Source organism: Pelobates fuscus, chromosome 3, assembly GCF_036172605.1.
Source record: "Pelobates fuscus isolate aPelFus1 chromosome 3, aPelFus1.pri, whole genome shotgun sequence".
Classification (NCBI taxonomy): Eukaryota; Metazoa; Chordata; class Amphibia; order Anura; family Pelobatidae; genus Pelobates; species Pelobates fuscus.
Genome location: NC_086319.1, coordinates 405,001,805 through 405,013,695, shown reverse-complemented (window position 1 = coordinate 405,013,695; position 11,891 = coordinate 405,001,805). Strand labels below are relative to the sequence as shown.

The following is an 11,891-nucleotide window of genomic DNA, read 5'->3' as shown; positions in this document are numbered from 1 at the left end:
GATAGATTTTTTTTTTACCAATCCAGGACCTTCCAATGAAGTCATGTCTTGCAAACAGGAAAAAAAATAGATTTAAGGCACCTTGCATTAACATCAAGACACAGACGCTCTAATAGTTTTACTCGCCTAAACCCTTTTAAGGCATATTGCTGATATCAAAGAAGGCCACGCCACCTTTGCAAAAACTTACTTCCTCCAAGAGCACATTAGAACGGGTGCTTTTAGCTTCCGCAAGGTTGCCAAAACCTTTCTTTTCGGTGATAGATTTTACTCCCAAGTATCTTTTGGACACAGGGAACATGACAGCAAAGTTGCCAAAAGGTCTCCAAAAATGTCAACATTTCATTATATGGAAAAATCAGTCAATCAAAAGATTCTCCAGAGAAGCTAAACAATTTATAATTTAACTAGGCATGGCAAGGTTTTGCATTTGGCGTATTGCTCAAGGTTCTTCTTGATTTTTCACTCAGGTGGTAGAACATCTTGCTTGGCGACTTTCTTTTCTTGACCTAAAGCAGCCCATCAATGCAGTGCTGTGATATATTTATTCCAGAAGATGTATGAAGAATCTTGCGAAGTGTGGAGTTTGTGAGCTCGCAAACATAGCTCAATGTTTAACCCCGCTCCAAAGAGGATAATGCCTTTTTGCAAGTGCTTCCTTTTCTTGGATAATCTTCAGGCAACCTTCTCCTTATGTCAACCGATCCGTGTCAAAAAAAGTGAAGTTTTTCACTTGGTCTCGCATTTAGGATTCCTGGTTTTTCAGACATAGAGGTGAAAACTAATCTTTTTAGGAAACCCTACAAAATGCCAAGAACTTTTGGTTGTTTTGTGTTACCCACTCTAGAGCGACAAAGGTGACAAAGCTTTCCATATGGTTGTCTCGTGTTTCCCACTCTAGAGTAAAAGTGACAGAGCTTCCCATATGGTCTAGCGGTTAGGTTTCCTGGTTTTCACCCAGGCGGCCTGGGTTTGACTCCCAGTATGGGAATTGTCCTTAGCTTTTCTTCATCAGCCACCTTTTAATCTCACCTATATAAGTAGATGTCTGTGGTTTACTATTCTATCCGCACCGGATTGACGATTGCTCCTAGGCAGACTATCAAAAGAAACCTCATATTCCAATACCTCCTGGATGAGAGAATTTACTACCCGTTATTTTTTAAGTGCACAGAACAGGACTTTTCTAAAGAACACATCAACATTCAATAAACAAAATGTCAACATTTGGCAGGGAAAAAAATGACTTTTGCTTGAAATGGAAATTGATGCTTCTGCCTAAAGCACAAGAAAGCGGCCATTGGTTGTCTTGTGTTTCCCACTCTATAATAACAGTGACAGAGCTTCCCATATGGTCTAGCGGTTAGGATTCCTGGTTTTCACCCAGGCGGCCTGGGTTTGACTCCCGGTATGGGAATTGTCCTTAGCTTTTCTTCATCAGCCACATTTTAATCTCACCTATATAAGTAGATGTCTGTGGTTTACTATTCTATCCGCACAGGATTGACGATTGCTCCAAGGCAGAATATTGAAAGAAACCTCATATTCCAATACATCCTGGATGAGAGAATTTACTACCCATTATCTTTTATGTGCACAGAACAGGACTTTTCTAAAGAACACATCAACATTCAATAAACAAAATGTCAACATTTGGCAGGGAAAAAAATGACTTTTGCTTGAAATGGAAATTGACGCTTCTGCCTAAAGCACAAGAAAGCGGCCATTGAGGATTATATGCAGATAGATTTGTTTTTTTACCAATCCAGGACCTTCCAATGAAGTCATGTCTTGCAAACAGGAAAAAAAAAAATAGATTTAAGGCACCTTGCATTAACATCAAGACACAGACGCTCTAATAGTTTTACTCGCCTAAACCCTTTTAAGGCATATTGCTGATATCAAAGAAGGCCACGCCACCTTTGCAAAAACTTACTTCCTCCAAGAGCACATTAGAACGGGTGCTTTTAGCTTCCGCAAGGTTGCCCAAGGTTCTTCTTGATTTTTCACTCAGGTGGTAGAACATCATGCTTGGCGACTTTCTTTTCTTGACCTAAAGCAGCCCATCAATGCAGTGCTGTGATATATTTATTCCAGAAGATGTATGAAGAATCTTGCGAAGTGTGGAGTTTGTGAGCTCCCAAACATAGCTCAATGTTTAACCCCGCTCCAAAGAGCATAATGTCTTTTTGCAAGTGCTTCCTTTTCTTGGATAATCTTCAGGCAACCTTCTCCTTATGTCAACCGATCCGTGTCAAAATAAGTGAAGTTTTTCACTTGGTCTCGCATTTAGGATTCCTGGTTTTTCAGACATAGAGGTGAAAACTAATCTTTTTAGGAAACCCTACAAAATGCCAAGAACTTTTGGTTGTCTTGTGTTACCCACTCTAGAGCGAAGGTGACAAAGCTTTCCATATGGTTGTCTTGTGTTTCCCACTCTAGAGTAAAAGTGACAGAGCTTCCCATATGGTCTAGCGGTTAGGATTCCTGGTTTTCACCCAGGCGGCCCGGGTTCGACTCCCGGTATGGGAATTGTCCTTAGCTTTTCTTCATCAGCCACCTTTTAATCTCACCTATATAAGTAGATGTCTGTGGTTTACTATTCTATCCGCACCGGATTGACGATTGCTCCTAGGCAGACTATCAAAAGAAACCTCATAATCCAATACCTCCTGGATGAGAGAATTTACTACCCGTTATCTTTTATGTGCACAGAACAGGACTTTTCTAAAGAACACATCAATATTCAATAAACAAAATGTCAACATTTGGCAGGGAAAAAAATGACTTTTGCTTGAAATGGAAATTGACGCTTCTGCCTAAAGCACAAGAAAGCGGCCATTGAGGATTATATGCAGATAAATTTTTTTTTTACCAATCCAGGACCTTCCAATGAAGTCATGTCTTGCAAACAAAAAAAAAATAGATTTAAGGCACCTTGCATTAACATCAAGCCACAGACGCTCTAATAGTTTTACTCGCCTAAACCCTTTTAAGGCATATTGCTGATATCAAAGAAGGCCACGCCACCTTTGCAAAAACTTACTTCCTCCAAGAGCACATTAGAACAGGTGCTTTTAGCTTCCGCAAGGTTGCCAAAACCTTTCTTTTCGGTGATAGATTTTACTCCCAAGTATCTTTTGGACACAGGGAACATGACAGCAAAGTTGCCAAAAGGTCTGCAAAAATGTCAGCATTTCATTATATGGAAAAATCAGTCAATCAAAAGATTCTCCAGAGAAGCTAAACAATTTATCATTTAACCAGGCATGGCAAGGTTTTGCATTTGGCGTATTGCTCAAGGTTCTTCTTGATTTTTCACTCAGGTGGTAGAACATCATGCTTGGCGACTTTATTTTCTTGACCTCAAGCAGCCCATCAATGCAGTGCTGTGATATATTTATTCCAGAAGATGTATGAAGAATCTTGCGAAGTGTGGAGTTTGTGAGCTCCCAAACATAGCTCAATGTTTAACCCCGCTCCAAAGAGGATAATGCCTTTTTGCAAGTGCTTCCTTTTCTTGGATAATCTTCAGGCAACCTTCTCCTTATGTCAACCGATCCGTGTCAAAATAATTGAAGTTTTTCACTTGGTCTTGCATTTAGGATTCCTGTTTTTTCAGACATAGAGGTGAAAACTAATCTTTTTAGGAAACCCTACAAAATGCCAAGAACTTTTGGTTGTCTTGTGTTACCCACTCTAGAGCGAAGGTGACAAAGCTTTCCATATGGTTGTCTTGTGTTTCCCACTCTAGATGAAAAGTGACAGAGCTTCCCATATGGTCTAGCGGTTAGGATTTCTGATTTTCTCCCAGGCAGCCTGGGTTCGACTCCCGGTATGGGAATTGTCCTTAGCTTTTCTTCATCAGCCACCTTTTAATCTCACATATATATATAAGTAGATGTCTCTGGTTTATTATTCTATCCGCACCGGATTGACGATTGCTCCTAGGCAGACTATCAAAAGGTCTCCATAAATGTCAGCATTTCATTATATGGAAAAATCAGTCAATCAAAAGATTCTCCAGAGAAGCTAAACAATTTATCATTTAACCAGGCATGGCAAGGTTTTGCATTTGGCGTATTGCTCAAGGTTCTTCTTGATTTTTCACTCAGGTGGTAGAACATCATGCTTGGCGACTTTCTTTTCTTGACCTCAAGCAGCCCATCAATGCAGTGCTGTGATATATTTATTCCAGAAGATGTATGAAGAATCTTGCGAAGTGTGGAGTTTGTGAGCTCCCAAACATAGCTCAATGTTTAACCCCGCTCCAAAGAGGATAATGCCTTTTTGCAAGTGCTTCCTTTTCTTGGATAATCTTCAGGCAACCTTCTCCTTATGTCAACCGATCCGTGTCAAAATAATTGAAGTTTTTCACTTGGTCTTGCATTTAGGATTCCTGTTTTTTCAGACATAGAGGTGAAAACTAATCTTTTTAGGAAACCCTACAAAATGCCAAGAACTTTTGGTTGTTTTGTGTTACCCACTCTAGAGCGACAAAGGTGACAAAGCTTTCCATATGGTTGTCTCGTGTTTCCCACTCTAGAGGAAAAGTGACAGAGCTTCCCATATGGTCTAGCGGTTAGGTTTCCTGGTTTTCACCCAGGCGGCCTGGGTTCGACTCCCAGTATGGGAATTGTCCTTAGCTTTTCTTCATCAGCCACCTTTTAATCTCACCTATATAAGTAGATGTCTGTGGTTTACTATTCTATCCGCACCGGATTGACGATTGCTCCTAGGCAGACTATCAAAAGAAACCTCATATTCCAATACCTCCTGGATGAGAGAATTTACTACCCGTTATTTTTTAAGTGCACAGAACAGGACTTTTCTAAAGAACACATCAACATTCAATAAACAAAATGTCAACATTTGGCAGGGAAAAAAATGACTTTTGCTTGAAATGGAAATTGATGCTTCTGCCTAAAGCACAAGAAAGCGGCCATTGGTTGTCTTGTGTTTCCCACTCTATAATAACAGTGACAGAGCTTCCCATATGGTCTAGCGGTTAGGATTCCTGGTTTTCACCCAGGCGGCCTGGGTTCGACTCCCGGTATGGGAATTGTCCTTAGCTTTTCTTCATCAGCCACATTTTAATCTCACCTATATAAGTAGATGTCTGTGGTTTACTATTCTATCCGCACAGGATTGACGATTGCTCCAAGGCAGAATATTGAAAGAAACCTCATATTCCAATACATCCTGGATGAGAGAATTTACTACCCATTATCTTTTATGTGCACAGAACAGGACTTTTCTAAAGAACACATCAACATTCAATAAACAAAATGTCAACATTTGGCAGGGAAAAAAATGACTTTTGCTTGAAATGGAAATTGATGCTTCTGCCTAAAGCACAAGAAAGCGGCCATTGGTTGTCTTGTGTTTCCCACTCTATAATAACAGTGACAGAGCTTCCCATATGGTCTAGCGGTTAGGATTCCTGGTTTTCACCCAGGCGGCCTGGGTTCGACTCCCGGTATGGGAATTGTCCTTAGCTTTTCTTCATCAGCCACATTTTAATCTCACCTATATAAGTAGATGTCTGTGGTTTACTATTCTATCCGCACAGGATTGACGATTGCTCCAAGGCAGAATATTGAAAGAAACCTCATATTCCAATACATCCTGGATGAGAGAATTTACTACCCATTATCTTTTATGTGCACAGAACAGGAATTTTCTAAAGAACACATCAACATTCAATAAACAAAATGTCAACATTTGGCAGGGAAAAAAATGACTTTTGCTTGAAATGGAAATTGACGCTTCTGCCTAAAGCACAAGAAAGCGGCCATTGAGGATTATATGCAGATAGATTTGTTTTTTACCAATCCAGGACCTTCCAATGAAGTCATGTCTTGCAAACAGGAAAAAAAAAATAGATTTAAGGCACCTTGCATTAACATCAAGACACAGACGCTCTAATAGTTTTACTCGCCTAAACCCTTTTAAGGCATATTGCTGATATCAAAGAAGGCCACGCCACCTTTGCAAAAACTTACTTCCTCCAAGAGCACATTAGAACGGGTGCTTTTAGCTTCCGCAAGGTTGCCAAAACCTTTCTTTTCGGTGATAGATTTTACTCCCAAGTATCTTTTGGACACAGGGAACATGACAGCAAAGGTGCCAAAAGGTCCCCAAAAATGTCAGCATTTCATTATATGGGAAAATCAGTCAATCAAAAGATTCTCCAGAGAAGCTAAACAATTTATCCTTTAACCAGGCATGGCAAGGTTTTGCATTTGGCGTATTGCTCAAGGTTCTTCTTGATTTTTCACTCAGGTGGTAGAACATCATGCCTAGCGACTTTCTTTTCTTGACCTAAAGCAGCCCATCAATGCAGTGCTGTGATATATTTATTCCAGAAGATGTATGAAGAATCTTGCGAAGTGTGGAGTTTGTGAGCTCCCAAACATAGCTCAATGTTTAACCTCGCTACAAAGAGGATAATGCCTTTTTGCAAGTGCTTCCTTTTCTTGGATAATCTTCAGGCAACCTTCTCCTTAAGTCAACCGATCCGTGTCAAAATAAGTGAAGTTTTTCACTTGGTCTCGCATTTAGGATTCCTGGTTTTTCAGACATAGAGGTGAAAACTAATCTTTTTAGGAAACCCTACAAAATGCCAAGAACTTTTGGTTGTCTTGTGTTACCCACTCTAGAGCGAAGTTGACAAAGCTTTCCATATGGTTGTCTTGTGTTTCCTACTCTAGAGAAAAAGTGACAGAGCTTCCCATATGGTCTAGCAGTTAGGATTTCTGATTTTCTCCCAGGCGGCCTGGGTTCGACTCCCGGTATGGGAATTGTCCTTAGCTTTTCTTCATCAGCCACCTTTTAATCTCACATATATATATAAGTAGATGTCTCTGGTTTATTATTCTATCCGCACCGGATTGACATGAGGTGCCATAAGCTATTAAGCAAGATCCAGATTAAAACAAAGATTAATATAGTTCGACTCTGTGTGAGACACCCCTGTGGGTGCCACGGAGTAACCAATACTCTGTGTGTTGGCCGCTGGTCGATAGTCATAGGAGTTGGAGCCAGAGTCCGTTTGGGAGTAGGGCGCCGCTCCAGAGCTCTGCCTGTCGGTTGCGTCTTGGGAGCCGGTATGGTCGATTGCCGACTCCGCGCCTCCACTCTCCTCCAGAACTGCTGGCAGATGTCGTCAAATTTCTTCAGGAACCGAGTCTCCCAGTCAGGGGCGAGAACCCCCTCACCCCGCTGAGTGACTGGGTTGTTGGCAGCCATCTTGTACCGCATGGGTGCTGCTTAAACCGAGCAAGTTTGTGTGGTGAGTTTGTTTGTCTCCGTGTGGACCGGGATAACCCCCACCGGTCTGAGGGGGGGAACGGGTGCCCTTTCCGAGAGTCTTCGTTGGTTGCAGCGGCAGGAGAGCGGCCGCCTCTCCCGCGCTGGCCAGGCTTGTAGGCCGCAAAGGCCGCGTGGTAGGAGCCGGCTAGAAATTTGTCGTGTTTGGCATGAGTGGGTAGCTTATGCTGTCCCTTGGTTCCCGGTAGCAGGCTTTGGGTCAATGGGAGCTTGTTTTGGTCGGTAAGTGGGTAAAAACCGCCCCCGGGAGCAGGAGCTGTGATACCGTGCGGCTGCTCTGCTCAGAGGTCAGGCCCCGCCCCGCAGAACAGGACTTTTCTAAAGAACACATCAACATTCAATAAACAAAATGTCAACATTTGGCAGGGAAAAAAATGACTTTTGCTTGAAATGGAAATTGATGCTTCTGCCTAAAGCACAAGAAAGCGGCCATTGGTTGTCTTGTGTTTCCCACTCTATGATAACAGTGACAGAGCTTCCCATATGGTCTAGCAGTTAGGATTCCTGGTTTTCACCCAGGCGGCCTGGGTTCGACTCCCGGTATGGGAATTGTCCTTAGCTTTTCTTCTTCAGCCACCTTTTAATCTCACCCATATAAGTAGATGTCTCCGGTTTACTATTCTATCCGCACCGGATTGACGATTGCTCCTAGGCAGACTATCAAAAGGTCTCCATAAATGTCAGCATTTCATTATATGGAAAAATCAGTCAATCAAAAGATTCTCCAGAGAAGCTAAACAATTTATCATTTAACCAGGCATGGCAAGGTTTTGCATTTGGCGTATTGCTCAAGGTTCTTCTTGATTTTTCACTCAGGTGGTAGAACATCATGCTTGGCGACTTTATTTTCTTGACCTCAAGCAGCCCATCAATGCAGTGCTGTGATATATTTATTCCAGAAGATGTATGAAGAATCTTGCGAAGTGTGGAGTTTGTGAGCTCCCAAACATAGCTCAATGTTTAACCCCGCTCCAAAGAGGATAATGCCTTTTTGCAAGTGCTTCCTTTTCTTGGATAATCTTCAGGCAACCTTCTCCTTATGTCAACCGATCCGTGTCAAAATAAGTGAAGTTTTTCACTTGGTCTCGCATTTAGGATTCCTGGTTTTTCAGAAATAGAGGTGAAAACTAATCTTTTTAGGAAACCCTACAAAATGCCAAGAACTTTTGGTTGTCTTGTGTTACCCACTCTAGAGCGAATGGTTGCCTTGTGTTTCCCACTCTAGAGTAAAAGTGACAGAGCTTCCCATATGTTCTTGCGGTTAGGATTCCTGGTTTTCACCCAGGCGGCCCGGGTTCGACTCCCGGTATGGGAATTGTCCTTAGCTTTTCTTCATCAGCCACCTTTTAATCTCACATATATAAGTAGATATCTCTGGTTTATTATTCTATCCGCACCGGATTGATGATTGCTCCTAGGCAGACTATCAAAAGGTCTCCAAAAATGTCAGCATTTCATTATATGGGAAAATCAGTCAATCAAGAGAAGCTAAACAATTTATAATTTAACCAGGCATGGCAAGGTTTTTCATTTGGCGTATTGCTCAAGGTTCTTCTTGATTTTTCACTCAGGTGGTAGAACATCATGCTTGGCGACTTTCTTTTCTTGACCTAAAGCAGCCCATCAATGCAGTGCTGTGATATATTTATTCCAGAAGATGTATGAAGAATCTTGCGAAGTGTGGAGTTTGTGAGCTCCCAAACATAGCTCAATGTTTAAACCCGCTCCAAAGAGGATAATCTTCAGGCAACCTTCTCCTTATGTCAACCGATCCGTGTCAAAATAAGTGAAGTTTTTCACTTGGTCTCGCATTAAGGATTCCTGGTTTTTCAGACATAGAGGTGAAAACTAATCTTTTTAGGAAACCCTACAAAATGCCAAGAACTTTTGGTTGTCTTGTGTTACCCACTCTAGAGCGAAGGTGACAAAGCTTTCCATATGGTTGTCTTGTGTTTCCCACTCAAGAACAACAGAGACAGAGCTTCCCATATGGTCTAGCGGTTAGGATTCCTGGTTTTCACCCAGGCGGCCCGGGTTCGACTCCCGGTATGGGATTTGTCCTTAGCTTTTCTTCATCAGCCACCTTTTAATCTCACCTATATAAGTAGATGTCTGTGGTTTACTATTCTATCCGCACCGGATTGACGATTGCTCCTAGGCAGACTATCAAAAGAAACCTCATATTCCAATACCTCCTGGATGAGAGAATTTACTACCCGTTATTTTTTATGTGCACAGAACAGGACTTTTCTAAAGAACACATCAACATTCAATAAACAAAATGTCAACATTTGGCAGGGAAAAAAATGACTTTTGCTTGAAATGGAAATTGACGCTTCTGCCTAAAGCACAAGAAAGCGGCCATTGAGGATTATATGCAGATAGATTTTTTTTTTTACCAATCCAGGAGCTTACAATGAAGTCATGTCTTGCAAACAGGAAAAAAAAAATAGATTTAAGGCACCTTGCATTACTAATCTTTTTAGGAAATCCTACAAAATGCCAAGAACTTTTGGTTGTCTTGTGTCACCCACTCTAGAGCGAAGGTGACAAAGCTTTCCATATGGTTGTCTTGTGTTTCCCACTCTAGAGTAAAAGTGACAGAGCTTCCCATATGGTCTAGTGGTGAGGATTCCTGGTTTTCACCCAGGTGGCCCGGGTTCGACTCCCGGTATGGGAGCTTTTCTTCATCAGCCACCTTTTAATCTCACCTATATAAGTAGATGTCTGTGGTTTTCTATTCTATCCGCACCGGATTGACGATTGCTCCTAGGCAGACTATCAAAAGAAACCTCATATTCCAATACCTCCTGGATGAGATAATTTCCTACCCGTTATTTTTTATGTGCACAGAACAGGACTTTTCTAAAGAACACATCAACATTCAATAAACAAAATGTCAACATTTGGCAGGGAAAAAAATGACTTTTGCTTGAAATGGAAATTGACGCTTCTGCCTAAAGCACAAGAAAGCGGCCATTGAGGATTATATGCAGATAGATTTTTTTTTTTACCAATCCAGGACCTTACAATGAAGTCATGTCTTGCAAACAGGAAAAAAAAATAGATTTAAGGCACCTTGCATTAACATCAAGACACAGACGCTCTAATAGTTTTACTCGCCTAAACCCTTTTAAGGCATATTGCTGATATCAAAGAAGGCCACGCCACCTTTGCAAAAACTTACTTCCTCCAAGAGCACATTAGAACGGGTGCTTTTAGCTTCCGCAAGGTTGCCAAAACCTTTCTTTTCGGTGATAGATTTTACTCCCAAGTATCTTTTGGACACAGGGAACATGACAGCAAAGTTGCCAAAAGGTCTCCAGAAATGTCAGCATTTCATTATATGGAAAAATCAGTCAATCAAAAGATTCTCCAGAGAAGCTAAACAATTTATCATTTAACCAGGCATGGCAAGCTTTTGCATTTGGCGTGTTGCTCAAGGTTCTTCTTGATTTTTCACTCAGGTGGTAGAACATCATGCTTGGCGACTTTCTTTTCTTGACCTAAAGCAGCCCATCAATGCAGTGCTGTGATATATTTATTCCAGAAGATGTATGAAGAATCTTGCGTAGTGTGGAGTTTGTGAGCTCCCAAACATAGCTCAATGTTTAAACCCGCTCCAAAGAGGATAATCTTCAGGCAACCTTCTCCTTATGTCAACCGATCCGTGTCAAAATAAGTGAAGTTTTTCACTTGGTCTTGCATTTAGGATTCCTGGTTTTTCAGACATAGAGGTGAAAACTAATCTTTTTAGGAAACCCTACAAAATGCCAAGAACTTTTGGTTGTCTTGTGTTACCCACTCTAGAGCGAAGGTGACAAAGCTTTCCATATGGTTGTCTTGTGTTTCCCACTCTAGAGTAAAAGTGACAGAGCTTCCCATATGGTCTAGCGGTTAGGATTCCTGGTTTTCACCCAGGCGCCCCGGTATGGGAATTGTCCTTAGCTTTTCTTCATCAGCCACCTTTTAATCTCACATATATAAGTAGATGTCTCTGGTTTATTATTCTATCCGCACCGGATTGACGATTGCTCCTAGGCAGACTATCAAAAGGTCTCCAGAAATGTCAGCATTTCATTATATGGAAAAATCAGTCAATCAAAAGATTCTCCAGAGAAGCTAAACAATTTATCATTTAACCACGCATGGCAAGGTTTTGCATTTGGCGTATTGCTCAAGGTTCTTCTTGATTTTTCACTCAGGTGGTAGAACATCATGCTTGGCGACTTTCTTTTCTTGACCTAAATCAGCCCATCAATGCAGTGCTGTGATATATTTATTCCAGAAGATGTATGAAGAATCTTGCGAAGTGTGGAGTTTGTGAGCTCCCAAACATAGCTCAATGTTTAACCCCGCTCCAAAGAGGATAATGCCTTTTTGCAAGTGCTTCCTTTTCTTGGATAATCTTCAGGCAACCTTCTCCTTATGTCAACCGATCCGTGTCAAAATAAGTGAAGTTTTTCACTTGGTCTCGCATTTAGGATTCCTGTTTTTTCAGAAATAGAGGTGAAAACTAATCTTTTTAGGAATCCCTACAAAATGCCAAGAAATTTTGG

The 11,891-nt window shown here is 41.4% G+C and overlaps 5 non-coding genes across 5 annotated transcripts; all 5 read left to right on the top strand.

The window, feature by feature from the left end:
* Positions 1-2,460: 2,460 nt before the first annotated feature.
* Positions 2,461-2,532, top strand: TRNAE-UUC (transfer RNA glutamic acid (anticodon UUC)). Its single transcript has one exon. It is a non-coding gene; the product is annotated as a tRNA-Glu (tRNA).
* A 2,458-nt stretch (positions 2,533-4,990) lies between these two features.
* Positions 4,991-5,062, top strand: TRNAE-UUC (transfer RNA glutamic acid (anticodon UUC)). The gene has a single exon. It is a non-coding gene; the product is annotated as a tRNA-Glu (tRNA).
* Positions 5,063-5,416: 354 nt separating this feature from the next.
* Positions 5,417-5,488, top strand: TRNAE-UUC (transfer RNA glutamic acid (anticodon UUC)). The gene has a single exon. It is a non-coding gene; the product is annotated as a tRNA-Glu (tRNA).
* Positions 5,489-9,315: 3,827 nt separating this feature from the next.
* TRNAE-UUC (transfer RNA glutamic acid (anticodon UUC)) lies at positions 9,316-9,387 on the top strand. The gene has a single exon. It is a non-coding gene; the product is annotated as a tRNA-Glu (tRNA).
* A 553-nt stretch (positions 9,388-9,940) lies between these two features.
* TRNAE-UUC (transfer RNA glutamic acid (anticodon UUC)) lies at positions 9,941-10,012 on the top strand. The gene has a single exon. It is a non-coding gene; the product is annotated as a tRNA-Glu (tRNA).
* The last annotated feature ends 1,879 nt before the right edge of the window (positions 10,013-11,891 follow it).